The sequence below is a fragment of the Brienomyrus brachyistius genome, unplaced genomic scaffold, assembly GCF_023856365.1.
Source record: "Brienomyrus brachyistius isolate T26 unplaced genomic scaffold, BBRACH_0.4 scaffold749, whole genome shotgun sequence".
Classification (NCBI taxonomy): Eukaryota; Metazoa; Chordata; class Actinopteri; order Osteoglossiformes; family Mormyridae; genus Brienomyrus; species Brienomyrus brachyistius.
This window is the reverse complement of record NW_026043024.1, coordinates 17860-33297: the sequence shown is the minus strand read 5'-3', so window position 1 is coordinate 33297 and position 15438 is coordinate 17860. Positions and strand designations below refer to the sequence as shown.

The following is a 15438-nucleotide window of genomic DNA, read 5'->3' as shown; positions in this document are numbered from 1 at the left end:
ATATCAGATTATAACGCAATTAGCTAATGGTTTGTCGTGGGAGAGGAACACAATTTCTTTAATTATTATTTTAACAATGCTTTCATCATCTAGGCATTAAGAGTAATGGACATAGCAGGGACAATTAATTCTATCTATTACATCATTCCATTTGGTTTTACAAGCACTTAGATACAGAACGACTTGTATAACATGCAGTTTTGTGACCCATTTATGTAACATTTCACAAAGACGGTTCAAGTTTAATACTTTACAGTGGTCCCTCCCTCCAACTTCGGGGCTTAATTAACCTACAGCTTTTGAAACGTTACAGTGGTCTGCGTAGCTACCTGCTGTACTCAGATGTACGGGATGCTGTCCCAGGTATGGAGATCGACCCCGCCCTCTTTCCCCCTGCAGTCAAATGCTGTGTAAGAAGGTTAACTGTCGATAGGAGGAAAGGGTGACGATGTAACGAATTTCAGGTGGCCCCACATACTTGAAGAAGCCTGGCTTTTTAGACTGAGGAGTGACTATCAGTGTGTTTCCCTCCCTCTCGACGGTGGAACAAAGCCAGTTTAATTAACTGTCACAGGCCTTCGGTCCTGGCTAATGACAGGCGTGTCATCGGTGTGAGTGGGGAACGCCCCCCTGTCTCCCACGAGGCCACTAAACAGAGCTCAGTGAGAGGAGCGTCATTCCGGCACCTTGTCATGTGGTGCTTGTGCGAAACGCCGTTGCCGATTACGTGCCGTAATCCTCCCAAGAGCTGCGGGAGTGTGTTGTGACAGGGAATCACGGTGAGAGTGACTTGCGGAGCAGGACGCGTCTCCCGACTGATCAGAGGAGCCATGAATGACCCCCCAGAAAGAGCCGCTGTGCTGTTATAGGTAATCCTAGAACAGCCTGGGGGGGGGGGGGGGGCTTTTGTCGTTTCTGAAAATTCATTAAAATTAGTATAAATCACCAAACATTGCACCTCATGTCAGTGTTTCCCAAGCCAGTCTTCAGGGACCAGCAGACAGGACGTCATGGCGGGCAGTTGGGAGAACCCTGAGGACTGGGTTAAAGTCCTGTAAAGTTACCTTATCTGTGTTAACCCAGATGCTAATTTTTGGTTTACAGGCTGGTTATGGAAAACTCATTAATATTCATAAGAAAATCTCTACCTGATTGGTCAATGGGCGTGTAAGCTGATAAATATTCTGATTGCCAGACATGTCCTCTTTTTCGTCTCACCAAATATGGTAACCCTGCATCTATTGCACTAGAGTCATTACCAGGGGATATTTAGGACTTACCAATTGGGTATTGTTGGATTCTGTAGAGTCTCTGGAATAAACCTGCATTTAAAATTTCTTTCAGTGATATTCCGTTTGCGAGATATAGGCATTTTGTCAGAGAAGGCCTGTTTCACAACTAGTCCTTGTTGATGCTTTGCCCTCAGTGAAGCCACTTGGGAACAACAAACATGGCGCTCTTTGCCCAGAACTAGGAAGGAGGGTCTCAGCTCTTTAATAGTCTATAGCTCTGTCAATCAGAACCCAGAAAATACATGGTCACTTAAATTTAGCCCAGATTACCGTAAATACATTATCGACTGGTCATGTCTTGTGTTTTCACGTAGTCAGTCAGAAGCACGCCAGATAGACTGTTGCAGGCAAGCTTACAACAGACAGAAACGAATTTGTTTGATTTTAGGGTTTAGAAACGCATTGAACTTTATTCAGTTTACCCGCGAAAAAAATGTTAGCGGAAGCTAATTGGTCTGCTTGCGGTTTTCAGAGTTAGTGGAAACGCTAATCCGCTAACAAAAAAGATAGCTTCACTAATTAGTGGTTGGCGGATTAGCAGAACCTGCCCACCATTGCTACTGACCAGTCTGTATGTAGAAGGTAAAGTGTAACTGCAACATGCAAAAACAAGAATATAATTGATCTACTTTATGTTTTTTTATTTTCTGTTAGGAGCCAGGAGACACAGTGATGCTGGATGAGGCCTTTACAGATGATGCATGGATGGATGGACATCTGAGAGGTACTGCAATTGTGCTGTTTTTAGTCTTATGGGCAAAACTGGCAGAAGATTGGCACACGAATGACAGGAAGTGAGGTAGAACGCATGGGGATGGTGCGTGACGCTACTGCAGTGCTGTGAAATAGTCAAAACACATCTTACCAAAGAAGGGATTCTCTCGTCTCTGTGGTGGTTGAAAGGCTTTTATTTTCCACTGATAAGGGTTTTATCTGAAAACGGCCTGTCATTTTTCACATCACAAAAGCGGATTGACTTAGTAATTAGGCGACATTTGGAGCGTTTTGCCGCCGGATCCGAGTCGCAGCCGCGCCGTGTTGCGACACCCTGGCGAATTACGTCACGCGTCGCCACTGAAGCTCGGCAACGGCGTGTTCCTCTGCAGATTAACCGGCACGGGGAGCTGGGTGAGCGATAAGCCAGTGGCGTTGCTCTGGCAACTAAAATAAACAGTGAGATCGAATGACAAAAGAGTAGAGGGAACGGGTAAATTATTATGGGCTGGGGGGGGGAGGGGGTTTTCAGCAACGTCTCATGTGAAAATTTTCTCTGCTGGCTGCTTGCGGGAACTATGGATGAATTCCCCGTTTAGCACGTGTACCTAGTGAATTCAGATCAGGCCATAGAACTTGGCCTTGAATGGAGCCATTGTAGTAGATTCCATTTTTAGCAAGCATGACCTTTAGCGACCATCTGTGGTGTCCTGCATGTCGCATTTTGCTTCGCATGCATGATGTCCTCAGTGCCGACAGGCAGTTTGTGGCCAGTGCAAAGCAGACACAACGGAGCAGCTACCTGTTGGCTTGAGGGCTTCTGCTGGAAGAGGCCCAGTCTGGGGCGTCTATCACGCTTGCCTGAATAACTGGTTCTGCAAGGAGTGGATTGGTGTGTTCATCTGAGGCTTTTCCATGAGCTGCTCTAACTGCCAATAAAACACCCTAGACTTTCCCTTAAAGCTTCTGGAACTGGGCCAAACCACAATGGGTTCTGGCGACCAATAATTACATATTTAGAACCTAGTAAATTTGGACATCTTAATTACCATTAATGGGTGACTCTACCCCTCAAGAACGGTGATTGAGGGATATAGCATAAGACTGCAGGTGGTGGCTCAGTCCAGTAGGGGGCAATGTAGAGACCCAAGTTCTTGAAGTGAGTTTCAGTGAATGACTTAACATTTGGTTGAAGGTGGGTGGGATTAGTATGCACTGTACAACCACTGCCTAGTTCTTTCCAGCAGACTGACCAATGGAAAGCCGGTTCAGTTGCTCAGTGACAAATGGCACATAATGATCCAGAACAGCATGGATTTCACAGCCACATTTCAGGTCCTGTCGTCGCTGACGCCCGTTGTGTTTGATGGCGTCCTCCAAACCTCAAATGAGTCCTTGGAGGGGGGGTTGAGGTTACAATTTCCCCCCAGTTACAGCTGTAATAAATTCCCCTCATGGGCCCTACAAAAACAAAGAACTTTTGAACTGGAAACATGCAGTTTGATTCATGGTGGAATTAAAATATATTTTAAGCTCTCTCCATCTGGTGGATGTGTGTCAGGGAGCTAGGAACCAGCACTGGCTTCCTCACTGCCACACACCAACGTGGCCCATCCTCCTCTTCCTCGACGATGCAGCCCATCCTCCTCTTCTTCACCGACATGCACCGACGCACACCGTCCTCATGTCCTGTGTTTTTGTCCTTCTCCTCCCAGTCCTCGCTCGTCATTTGAGGTCCGATCCAGCGAGTCATCCTGTCAAGCATACTTAAGTGTCAAAAGCTGTGTAATTCGCATAGGGTGTGGTGCTTCCAGTTTTCTCACCGATAATCTCCCATCTCGCACCCCCCTTCCCCGCACTAGCCCCGCCCCCCCCCCAACCTTCCCATGGTGCTCACAGGCTAGACCGGTTCCCTCTGGTTTTCTCTTAAGCGAGCAGAATTGTCTGGCCCTTGGTTTGGCTTCCCTGCTGGTCTGGGGACGGGGGGGGGGGGCAGGGGTGGTAGGGGTGGTAGTGCAGCCGAGATTAATAATGTCACACGGTCTCATGCCAGCCACTCCCTGTTTAGTTTTGGTGAGTCACTGCATTCTGGGTGCAGACTCTCGCTGTCATGCGTAACTGTCGACAAGCCTCTGACGCTGCTCGACTTTACTTCAGCCCAACCCCCCCATGCTCCCTATGCTCTTCATCATCATCATCTTCATGCCAAAACACAGCAGAAATGCCTCTCTACAGGGATTAGCGAACCTTTTTCAACCATGTGCAAAATGCTAGAGTTGTCAAACAATGGCTCCTTGTCTTCACCCCCCCCGCAGATGATGTTGATGCCAGCAGTGGCCGGCCCGGTGACGACACGTGTTGACATGTGTTTGATATGTATTTACACGTGTTTACTCATACCTGACATGTAATGGGCCCGCGAGCCTGTGAGCGGCAGGGTGGTAATTAGCCGTGTGTGAGAGTGATGGCAGCCTGTCATTACGTACTGCACTGGCTTCAGCCGGCTCAGACTCCTCATCACACTTCATTCCCAGGATCCTTTGCGACGGTCCATCGTGTGTCTGTGTGTATTATGTTTACATGTACTATATTTCAGGTCCCCACAAAGATCTGTGAATGCAGTCAAAAAAAACTAAAAATGTCTTATATTTTGCTTGGTTCCTTATGGTTAGGGTTAGGGCTGGGTAGGGGTTAAGGGCGTCATGTTGAGATTAGAGTTTTCACCATAGAAATGAATGGAGAGTCCCCACAAAGATATAATTACGAACCGGTATGTGTGAGTGTGTGTGTGTGCCACTCACATGGGGCCCCATCGGTTCCCCAGGACAGTTCCCCACCCCCCCACCACTGCCTTCTCCTCTCCAGCATCAGGAACCCCACCTTCACTACTCCTCCTTCCGGCTCTCTGACAGCCGTGTTGAAATCGACGCTCCGTCGTCAACCATGTTTGCCCAGACCCCCCCCTGCCCAATGTGAGCACAGCCCCAGGACTCACCTCCGTGTCACTTATTACACCCAGTTACTAGCTGGGGGAGGAGGTGGGTCTGCTTTTACCCACGGTGATACTGTCACTAAGCGACACAGTTAAACATTCAGAGGTATTCATGTGACACTCAGCCTGGGGACCCTCGGTGCACTTAAGGAAATTAGAACCAGGTGATCAGTGTTGACACACCACAGTGCGCAACAACGAAACATGCATTTATCCCATGCATGTGACATAGCAGGGCGCAGCTAATTCAGCACCCGGAGAGCAGTGCTTGGAGGGCGGGGGGGGGGGGGGGGTACCCTGCTCAGGGTACCTCAGTGGTGCCTTGCTGGTCGGGGTCAGGTCTGGGAACAGAGCTGATGTGAAGCAGGCCTAGGTAAAGCAGGCCAGGTCACTGGGGTGAAGTAGGCCGAGGTAAAGCAGGCCAGGTCACTGGGGTGAAGTAGGCCTAGGTAAAGCAGGCCAGGTCACTGGGGTGAAGTAGGCCTAGGTAAAGCAGGCCAGGTCACTGGGGTGAAGTAGGCCTAGGTAAAGCAGGCCAGGTCACTGGGGTGAAGTAGGCCTAGGTAAAGCAGGCCAGGTCACTGGGGTGAAGTAGGCCTAGGTAAAGCAGGCCAGGTCACTGGGGTGAAGTAGGCCGAGGTAAAGCAGGCCAGGTCACTGGGGTGAAGTAGGCCTAGGTAAAGCAGGCCAGGTCACTGGGGTGAAGTAGGCCTAGGTAAAGCAGGCCAGGTCACTGGGGTGAAGTAGGCCTAGGTAAAGCAGGCCAGGTCACTGGGGTGAAGTAGGCCTAGGTAAAGCAGGCCAGGTCACTGGGGTGAAGTAGGCCTAGGTAAAGCAGGCCAGGTCACTGGGGTGAAGTAGGCCGAGGTAAAGCAGGCCAGGTCACTGGGGTGAAGTAGGCCTAGGTAAAGCAGGCCAGGTCACTGGGGTGAAGTAGGCCTAGGTAAAGCAGGCCAGGTCACTGGGGTGAAGTAGGCCGAGGTAAAGCAGGCCAGGTCACTGGGGTGAAGTAGGCCTAGGTGAATTTGAGCCCGTTTCTCACCACAGGGACGTTTACTTGGCATGGACTCCACATTGTCGGCTTGCGCTGGGTTTATCTTAACATTCATCATCCTTTGGGGCTTTTAATGATTATTCTTTTATAAAGCTTGATGTTATACCAGAATGATTCAGGTACTTTGGTCATATACTTAACCGTGGTGCCGTCTGCTGTACACAACTGAAGTCATGAGGTTTGGTGACCAGCAGCAGGTTACTGCTCTGCTATCCGGGAAACGTCCAAACTGCTCAAATCGCAGGGCTTCTGAAGGACCTAGGAATCTTGATCGAGGTGTAAATCACCTGTAATTATGTGGGATCAGGAGGCTTTGGCATGTCTGGGCTTCCCGCTATTTTTACCGCGGCTGAGATCCACGGGAGTGGCAGACAGTGCAGCCAAGTTGCCGCAAGGTCCGCCAGAAGTGCTGAACGATCCGGAATTCCATCTGTTCGGAATGCCACCGGAGATGCAGGTCCCTGCCGTGAACTTTCCCACGGCATCTCGCTGGGAGGTGACAAGGATTTTCCAGGTGGCCTTCGATGATGTCACCGCGAAGCACATTGTGTATTGAGGCCGAAACTCTGATGCCTGATGGTTTTATCCTTGGCGTTGGGGGAGGGGTCCTCACCATCGCCCATGGGGAAGGGGGAAACCGTGCTGTCTTGTGGGGATCTGCTTATAAAGGAGAAAGGCAACAGCATTTGAGTTTCGGTCTTGGGGTTGATCGCACTAATAGAAAGTCACGGCAGATGTAATTTTACATGTCATTTAAACATTAAAAATATGACAGCGATTTCCTGAAACGGGGGCTGCTTGCGTTTCTCACCGATGCGTGTGTCTCATATCTGGCTCTGTGGTGACGGGGGGACTGTGTGTGTCTCAGTAAATAAGTATAGGCAACGTTGGGGGAATGGGGCGGAGTCTCGGGTGACAAGCAGCCAATGGGTGACTAGTATGAGTGCAGCCCAAAGCACAGGGCAGCTGCTGCTGACCAATCACCTGGCGAGAAAGCTGCAGAAGCTGTTTGTGCGTGTGGGTGAAAACTTTAATTTTCATGGAGGCTTGACAGTCACTGGGATAATGGTGCGCATTCATACTTTTCATGAACATTATAACATGCCCCCATCAATGTGCACCATCCTCCTGGGTGATGTGGCTCAGCCGTTCCAGCCAGAAACCAACTTTTTGGATGGTGGGGTATGAAATTATTCAGCCGGTCCGTTTTAAGTGATGCGGCTCATGTTTCCAGTGGGCCTGGAATGCGGGGTTAGCCCCCCCCCCCACTGTCAAAGAACTCAGTCAGCTGTAAGGGCAATCCTATCAGAAAGGGACCACTCACAGTAGAAAGAGACCCCTACTGGCCAAAGAGTGTCACTCCCAGCAGCAAGATTCCCGGAAGCCTCTAGTCCAGTGGTTCTCAAACTCGGTCCTCGGGCCCCACTGCCCTGCTGGTTTCCCAGCCATCCCTGCCCCACACACGAGTCCCAGCTGTCTTTCAGCTTCTGACTGACTGAACACACCTGATCCAGGTAATCTAGGTGTGTAAGGCAGGGATAGCTGGAACACAAGCAGGGCAGTGGGGCCTGAGGACCGAGTTTGAGAACCACTGTTCTAGTCCAAGTACTAATGAAGCTCATTTTGACCCAGCTGCCAATGGCTGTCAACCAAATACCTACTTAGCACCGCGTGGTGTAATTAAACGGGAAACGCCATCACATGACTGTGGTGCGCCATTCCTGTTCACATGGAGCACCAGCTCCCAGTTTGGCATCTCAGGCTCCAATCCAGTGCGAAAATGCCGTGTTGAGCGAGAATGATCTGTGAATGGGGGTCTGTTGCTGAAGACCTCAGACAATCGCCTCAGAAACCGTCATTCACTGATGACACAAAGGAGTCTCTCATTGTCCAGCGCAGGGACACGTGATGATGGATTAAAATCGCCGAGGCACTTACCAGTGCCGCTGAAGTTGGACGCTCAAAGGCAGCCTTTTCAGGAGCGGGGCGGAGAGCTGCGCATCCGAGCGGAACATGGGGAATGATGTTTCTTGGCGAAAAGAGGTGTATTGTACCTCATACCAAGTCAGTAAGATCGGGAGTGACGTATCATCAGGATAATAAAGACCTCTCTCCCAGAACAAGCAGGGTACCATCAGCAGTGATACCTCAAGGTCTGACATCAAGCAGTTACTATTTTTTAATAATGAGGATCTTGTCTTGCTGACTGCCCTCGCCCATGACCCTGCTGGTACACAACTGCCCTTTCATTCCAGGGGTGGGGGGGGTGCAAAATATCCAAGTGAAGGCCAGACGGGAAGCTACTCAGTGGTGTATGTTCCCCTGAGTTTACCTGACGGTAAAGCCAGGAAAACAGGGTTTATTATCGGCTGTTCTTATTGGACGCTGCGAGAGGGAGGTGGTGGGCGGGGAGGTGGGTGGCGCTGATGATTGCAGGGTGGGGGCCACTGGAGTGCTATTTTTACCCATGTGCCGCCGTGTGTTTGCTATGACCAGGGGGGTGACACGGGGTCTCATGGCATCAGTCTTGTGATTCCGCTGATCTCGGGGCTGCTATTTAAGTTTATGGGCCCCCCTCCCCGTTAGGCTGTCCTGGACCGTGACATCATCTGGGATTCCCATGCAGCCAAGTGAGGCCTTCAGGCAGGCCTCTGCTGTATAATGTGCTGTCAAATCACAGCCTAGCTACTCTCCCATTGGCGTAGAGCAGCTGGAAACTGAAAGCATTTGGTAGTCCCACCAATCAGGATTCAAGAAAGCTACCTCAAATTCAGTTTCAAACTTTTAAACCTACAGGCTTTTTGGGCACATGAGCAGCCCTTGGTAGCCCAACAACCTTGCAGTCCTAAGCTGCTTGCCAGTCAGTATACGACCCAACACCAGTACAGGCGACATTCTGATGAGGAGAGAAATATAACGATCATCTAACCCTCACCTTTAGATAAAGGTCGCTTCAGATCTATTTTCTTTCCCTCATAGTTTCTTTCATACAATAATGTAATGCATTTCTATGATTAACAAAATTATTCTGATTGGGTAATAACCTGAATTAAGTAGCTGAATGACTGATTAATAATAATTAAGATCTGTCATTATCTGCTAGAGGTGCACAAATGGACCAATCAAGTGAAGTGGCTGTTTGACATTTTTACGCTTTGGCTCTTTTGCATTTCTATTCAGTTGCCATTAGTTGCCTCCCTGGAACGGAAGCCTCCGGAAAGGACTGACCTCCGCGTCCAGACAAACACCTGCGTGCAAAGGAGACGGGAACGTAAGAACATAAGAAATTTACAAACGAGAGGAGGCCATTCGGCCCGTCAAGCTCGTTTGGGGAGAACTTAGCTAATGGCTCAGAGTTGTTAAAATCTTAAAGGAAATGCATCCCTGTCTGTGTAAAAGACTCAGAGACTTAGCAGCCAGCAAACAAATGATCTCACTGCTGTTCTTAGGGGACCCTTTGTAAGACGATATCTAGCAATATGCATTAATAAATGGATTTTTATGGATAATAATCTATCTAACATTTTCAGTAATTATTTAATAATACTGGTGTCTATCCAGAGTTTATCAATTAACTTAATTCAATTTGGAGAGGAATTCTTTCTGGGTTGCATGTGCACAGAGTTCCCGAGTCACCCAGTTCACTGTGCAAACATTCCCGAGTCACCCGCTTCACTGTGCACAGATCTCCCGGGTTACCTGCTGCACTGTGCACAGATCTCCTGAGTCACCCGCTTCACTGTGCACAGATCTCCCGAGTCACCTGCTTCACTGTGGACAGATCTCCCGAGTCACCCGCTTCACTGTGTACGTATCTCCCGAGTCACCCGCTTCGCTGTGCACAGATCTCCCGGGTTACCTGCTGCATTGTGCACAGATCTCCTGAGTCACCCGCTTCACTGTGCACAGATCTCCCGAGTCACCTGCTTCACTGTGGACAGATCTCCCGAGTCACCCGCTTCACTGTGTACATATCTCCCGGGTTACCTGCTTCACTGTGCACGTATCTCCCGGGTTACCAGCTTCACTGTGCACAGATCTCCCGAGTCATGCGCTTCACTGTGTACAGATCTCCCGAGTCACGCGCTTCACTGCGTACAGATCTCCCGGGTTACCTACTTCCCTGTGCACAGATCTCCCGAGTCACCCGCTTCACTGTGTACAGATCTCCCGGGTTACCTGCTTCACTGTGCACAGATCTCCCGAGTCACCCGCTTCACTGTGTACAGATCTCCCGGGTTACCTGCTTCACTGTGCACAGATCTCCCGGGTTACCTGCTTCACTGTTCACAGATCTCCCGAGTCACCCGCTTCACTGTGTACAGATCTCCCGGGTTACCTGCTTCACTGTGCACAGATCTCCAGAGTCACCCACTTCACTGTGTACATATCTCCCGGGTTACCTGCTTCACTGTGCACAGATCTCCCGAGTCACCCACTTCACTGTGTACAGATTTCCCGAGTCACCCGCTTCACTGTGCACGGATCTCCTGAGTGACGCGCTTCACTGTGCACAGAGCTCTCGGTGTCACTCACGTCACCAGTTTCTGTCTTGTCACACCATCACCCAGCAGACACAGGCCTGAATTTTCCACCAAAAAGCCACCAGTACAAACCCAAGGCCGGCTTCCATTGGAGAGTCGCCTATCTGTGGGCATGGAGGGAGTCGGGTGCATACTCCATATTCCCCTTTCTCTACAACCTTCACATAAGAGCAGCTCTGCAGCGCCGTGACCCCACTGGCCTTGTCCCGAACAGCCACACTTGTACCCTTTATAGGACTACTTACTGTAAGCTAATGAGCAGCATGTAAACAAGGCGGAATGCTGACACTAATTACCCATATTTTCAGTAGCGATTTGTCATAAATAGCCCGCTTCTTTAGTAACACGCGAGCCGGGAAAGACAGGTGATTAGTTTCAGCCCGAGCCTCCTAAGGTCAGGCTGCGTGCTGCTTTTTACGCGGCTGTGAAAGGCGCACCATGTGACCGCGGCAGGGCATTGACGGCGGGCACGGGAGGGCATTGACGGCGGGCACGGGAGGGCATTGACGGCGGGCACGGGAGGGCATCCAAACAGGTTTTCTTTGTTCTGTTTCTTTTCTGTTTGCCAAGTGAGGAGGTGTGGTGGCTCCCAGCCCGGACATACGTGGGTGGCTGGGGGGGGGGGGGTGGATTCCCACCACGCCCACCCCTCCCCCCCCACCTCCGCCATGCGACCCCCCACCCGCCCACCCCCCAGTACTCCAACAAAAGCCCTCTGGAAAATATGACTCGTCTCTTTTTTAATTTTTTATTTTGCCAGCTGAGATGGCTATTAATAGCAGGTGAATAATATCACATTTACGCAGAGAAAAGCGAGGCTGAGGACGATGCCCGCCGCACATTTCGGCTGCAATTACAACGAGGCGTGACTGTAGTTTGGGTCGCAATGTGAAGGCGCTATTGTGTGAGTGAGCGAGCGGACCCAGCGACCTCTGACTGCCCACAAAGTGCTGCTTAATGGGGGGGGGGGGGGGGGGGGGGTCCTGGGACACAGCAAAGTCACATCGAAGCATTTCAAGGTATATAAGCACAGTTTTAAGAGAAGTTAGACGGGAAAAGGGGGGGGCAGCACTGTTCCTGATTAAAGGTAAGAGTATCCTGTCAATGTCTGTGGGGTGGGATTATTGGCGGGGGGTTGGCGGGATTTACTGTCCTCCACGGTCCTGGTCTGTCGGCCATTTTGGTGACGCAGACATACTCAACAAGGTACCTGTTGTTGTGGTGATAACTCTCTGAATGAACCAGCGTTCAGTTTTTTAACTGTCATGCCCTCTGCTGGTCTGTCTTTAAAAACAGAAGGAGCGGCTGGTGACATTTGGCTAGAGGGGGCAGAGCTTAGGGCACGACTGTTGGACTAGAGAAGCCGGAGTGTTGGACCTGCTCACAACAGCACGGACGTGACCTGCGGGGGCCGCACCCCCATGCTGTCCCGTGGGGGCCCACGCACAGCTGCACATACATGATGGCTGGTTTCTTTGTATTTTCTTATGCACTTGAGGCTGGTGGTTACAAGCTGTTAAATTTTACAGTGTGGGGTGTACAGAGGAGGTAGTGAGAAAGGGTGGGTGGAGATGATCTTTTAGGGAGGGGGGTACACAGACTTCATTCGCCCTCCTGTCTCTTGCTCACTCGTTTCTGCTGTCAGAGGTAGCCATGGATGATGTAACCTGGATGTTTCCCAGATGATCCAGGTTCTCTGAGGCTGCTGGCTGATTCTGGCAGAGAGAGTAACTGAGTATCTGAGTAACTGAGTATCTGAGTAACTGAGTATCTGAGTATGGTCCATCAAATGACAGTCTGCCTGGGACGTCTGCCTGAGTGTGGTCTGTTTTAAAGCAGTCTGCATGAGTACGGTCTACCTCAGTATAGGCTGTGTGAGTATAGCCTGCCTGAGTGTGATCTGTGTGAGTATGGTCTATGTGAGTACGGCCTGTGTGAGTATGGTCTATGTGAGTACGGCCTGTGTGAGTATGGTCTTTGTGAGCATGACCTGAGCACAACCTGCTACAGTACAGTCTATGTGAATATGGTCTATGTGAGTACGGCCTGTCTGAGTATGGTCTATGTGAGTACGGCCTGTTTGAGTATCGTCTTTGTGAGTACGGTCTGTCTGAGTATGGTCTTTGTGATTATGGCCTGTCTGAGTATGGTCTATGTGCAAACGGTCTGTCTGAGTATGATCTGTGTAAGTATAATTTGTCTGGGTAGGGTCTATGCAAACGGTCTGTCTGAGTATGGTCTATGTGAGTACGGCCTGTCTGAGTATGGTCTTTGTGAGTACGGCCTGTCTGAGTATGACCTGTGTGAGTACAGTCTGTCTGTGGAGCAGAATGTCAGTGTGTCAGTCACATGTTGTTAAATGAAACTAAAGGAGGCGTGTCCGGGAGCCTTTCTTCACTCCGCTGGCTCATCAGTAGCAACAGGGCCTACTTCTCGTTGCCACGGCGATGGTGCCTCAATTGCGTAGCACACAGTGACACCTAGAGGTGTAATGTACCAATTCTGTCTGTTTTGTCTCAGTAATTCACGTTATTCGACACTGACTGAATGATAAACTAGCGACTCCCTTTCCCCACACAAGCAGCTGCAGTGGCATCGCCTGACACATGCTCTGTTCCTCACTGCGGGCTCCATGTCCACCCTGCTGTCAGTAACCCCCCCCCACACACACACAAGAACAATATGCTTTTGATCTCACCCCTTTACTTCTGTCTGCGTCTTATCTGCCTGGTTAAGTTACACTTCACTTCAAGCTGGGGAGTTCAGTGAGTGTGTGTATGTGTGTGGATTAGGTTTATATTACATTCTGGGAACCAAATGCCCCCCCCCCCAAATGTAATAAAAACCTGTTATTTTGACGTTGTGGGGACCATTTTTCCGGTTCCCACAAAAGTCTGTGAATGCAAAAAGTAAAAACGCCAAAAAGTCTTGTATTTTGTCTGGTTACTTTTGGTTAAGGTTAGGGCTGGGCATGTTGGGATCAGAAATCAACAGACAGTCCTCACAACGATAGGAATACAAACATTTGTGTGTTTGTCTGTGTATGTACATGTATGGATGCTTGCCTAGCATGCTAAACACATGTGATATGCATTCATACGCAGAAAGTGCATAACTGTACAGAAGGGAAAGACGTTAGCACATTAATTTAAAATAACAAAAGAGATCCTATCACTGTACCACCCCCCCCCAGGGATTTTAGTATGTCTCCCCAGTGCTGGGCTGCTGTCACTCACTGTGATTTTGTTCAAAGCACAGCGTGACCGACACGGACAGACACACCAGGGCCACGTGTCAGACGCCAAACCTGCCGGCTGGGTGAGTCAGACAGTCCCTGAGGCTCAGCAGGAAGCGATTGGTTTAATATTATCTCCCAGAATGCCTCAGGGCAGCCATTTTGTTGTTGGCGGGTGGGGGGAGGTCACCACACACGTGAAGATGCTTGCTTAGCAGGTTCCTACTCTCTTTCAAGTCCAGCATGAACAGCTGAGGGGCAGACAGAGGAGGAGGAGAGAGGGCATGAAGGAGTGGAACAGGATGGAGTGCAGGATGGAGGACTTGGAAGCCACAAGAGTCACGTGATTTGGTCACATGACTCCCATTAAGCATGAAGAGATAGCTTCTTATCCACATGCCCACCCCAATACCATGTACGCCTGCATCCGAGGCCTGCGGAGACAGACCTCACACCCCTGAGCATGAGGGTAACCTCTTGCCCCAGCTGACTGCTCTGAGTTCAGTTCCTCTTCTGGATCCTACACAAGCTGGTGTTCAGTCTTTGGGAGGACACTGTTCAGGCCTCCCCTTCTCGGTCTCCATGTGTATCTGTGGCCCGTATGTGTAGCTTTTGTTTCTCTGCACCCCCCACCCCCCCCATCCCCGTCACGGGGGCCCGCAGAGGGACAGTGGGTTGATTTCATTACATGGCATGTTTGTGTCTGTGAGCTGGGTCATGGGATTTCCATGGCAACGGCAGTAACACAAAAAGGTTGTGTACACAATGGTGGTGTAGCCAGTGAATGTATAAAGTCGGGAAAATGTGTTCGATGGAGAAATATTGGAATTACATCATTTAAACTGCCAAAATACAGTCTTTTACTGCTTTCACTTGTACAGATATTTAGTTGTACATTATCTGTTAGTTCTTCGTGGCTGGTATCCTTGTTTTGATGCGGATATTTGTGTTCAGTTTGCCGTAAATCACTATCCTCACCTTCCGGTAACCTCACGGCTGGACGCTTTTGCTGATGCTGCAGGTCCTTAACCGCTTCGCCACCTGTGACCCGGACAGGGAACATTCCAGAGATCGCTCTTCTCGGGCAGGACGCCGGCGAGCCAGAACGGGCCCGCCCACCTCATCGCCAACGGTGAGTTAAGCAGATTCCCCACAGATACCGGGGCCGTCGTCCTGGAGACAGCCAGGGGACAAGATCTCAGGAGGGAGAGATGGATCAGCATGTTTTCAAGTGCGCGATGACTGGAACGCAACCAGATCAGGGGAAACTTCTCCTCCTGTGCATACTGGCTGGAAAATAGCGGTGACATTGTGTTTAGCACGGTCCCTACATAACCGAACCCGCAACTCCAGATATGGATATGGAATTATGGAACTCAGGGCTTATTGAGATTATCTCACCCCCCCCCCAGCAACTGCTGATGCTCTCCTTTAAGGAAGCTATGGAAATGTACCACTTAATGTCACAGACATCGATATGGTTTAGGAACCTGATCGTGTGAAGGATCTCACTTCATGTTAACACAGTCAGCTGTGGCTGCCTCGTGGGAGTTTAACGTACACAAACATGTTCTGAGGGCAGAGCGAAAAATGATTGATTCAGAGGG

The 15438-nt window shown here is 50.1% G+C and overlaps 1 long non-coding RNA gene across 1 annotated transcript; it reads left to right on the top strand.

Moving 5' to 3' along the window:
- The first annotated feature begins 747 nt into the window (after window positions 1-747).
- LOC125729812 (uncharacterized) lies at window positions 748-9537 on the top strand. Its single transcript, XR_007390218.1, has 3 exons — window positions 748-869; window positions 1947-2016; window positions 9233-9537. It is a non-coding gene; the product is annotated as an uncharacterized LOC125729812 (long non-coding RNA).
- Window positions 9538-15438: the final 5901 nt, after the last annotated feature.